Genomic DNA, 1,451 nt, shown 5'->3' on the forward strand with positions numbered 1-1,451 from the left:
TCTCCTCCTCCTCTTCTTCTTCCTCTTCGTCGTCATCGTCATCTTCTTCTCCTCCTCCTCCTTTTTACAAATCACCCTTATCATGTCCGATGTTTCAGGTCTCGTCACGGTGATTTGGATAAAAAATTTCCAAATTTAGCCTAAAAGAAAAAGTTTAGAACTTTCGACACTGAAAATTGTATGAGGCAGAGAGAGACAGGGAGAGAGAGAGAAGGATTGAAAGAGAGAGGTAGAGAGAGAGCACACACCTGTGCAGCCTAATGGTCATATAAATTTATTATTGAATCTCATCCAATTTATAGGGTGCGTGAGAAAATGCCTTTTATTTCCTTTTTCCGTCTAAAAATAGTTGTTTCGATAACCTCGCCACACAAAATAGTTGTTTCAATGACCTAGCCACACAAAATAGTTGTTTCAATGACCACCACCAAACATTTTTTTTAACTACCTATCTATTTTCAAACTGGAGGTAGGTAGGTACTACCCTAGGTTCTGCGGTTTTATCGTACGAAAAGCCAAGGGGGAAAGAAGACGATATAGAAAAAAGCCAGTCGTTCCGAGAACGAATCTTATCGGATAAGATAATACAATCCATCCCGGGTGGTAATTCTAGTTTTGATGCAAATTGTATGAATGCCTGAAAACTTGTTGAGTATGCAATGTGGAATACAAAATACACGTGTTTTTTTACACCTTTGCAAAATCTAGTCAAAACCCTATTCTATCTAGTGGCTATAAAAATATCAATAAAGCCATGTGTACATGAGATCAAAACAAATTTTTGGTATGTAAACAAAGTAAAAATTTCGTGTAAAACTTTATGCAATGGATGACAAAAGAAAAAGCTCACGCAATGGTGACAGTGAACAATTTTTTAAAATATTTGGTGGAATACTATCCATACCCTCTGCTTTGTTCTTCAGATCTTTAATACTTTTGCCTATGTCTTGTTCAGTGAGAGAAAACATAGGTAAATCCACCCTACACGCTTCAAAAATGTTTTCACATTGGTAGGTACTTTCTTGAGAGTACACAGAATTAAAATATTGTGCAAAGGCATTGCATATTTCCCTTGGCTGTGTTAAAACCAAATCACCCGACTTGTAAGTTGTACTGGATAAGCTTTTATTTTTGGATTTTATAAAGTTCCAGAATTCCTTTTTACTGTCCCCTCTTAATTTAACTTGTAATTCTTTTAGGTAGTTTTTATAGTTGTGTTTTATTTTCTTTTTACAATTTGATTTTATTTGTTTAAAACTATGTTCATTTTTTCGCTTTGATTTTCTCAGTTTTTCCTTTTTCAAATACAAAGAAATGGTGTCCCTATTCCACCAAGAGGGGAAAGTTTTTTTGTTAATTTTTACTGTACCAAATCTTTTTTTGGCAACATTTTTTTCAAAAATCGAAAAGATAATTTCATAAAATTTCTCTGTTGCCTTGTTTGGATCATC

This window comes from Diaphorina citri, unplaced genomic scaffold (genome assembly GCF_000475195.1).
Source record: "Diaphorina citri unplaced genomic scaffold, Diaci psyllid genome assembly version 1.1 scaffold1520, whole genome shotgun sequence".
Taxonomy (NCBI): Eukaryota; Metazoa; Arthropoda; class Insecta; order Hemiptera; family Psyllidae; genus Diaphorina; species Diaphorina citri.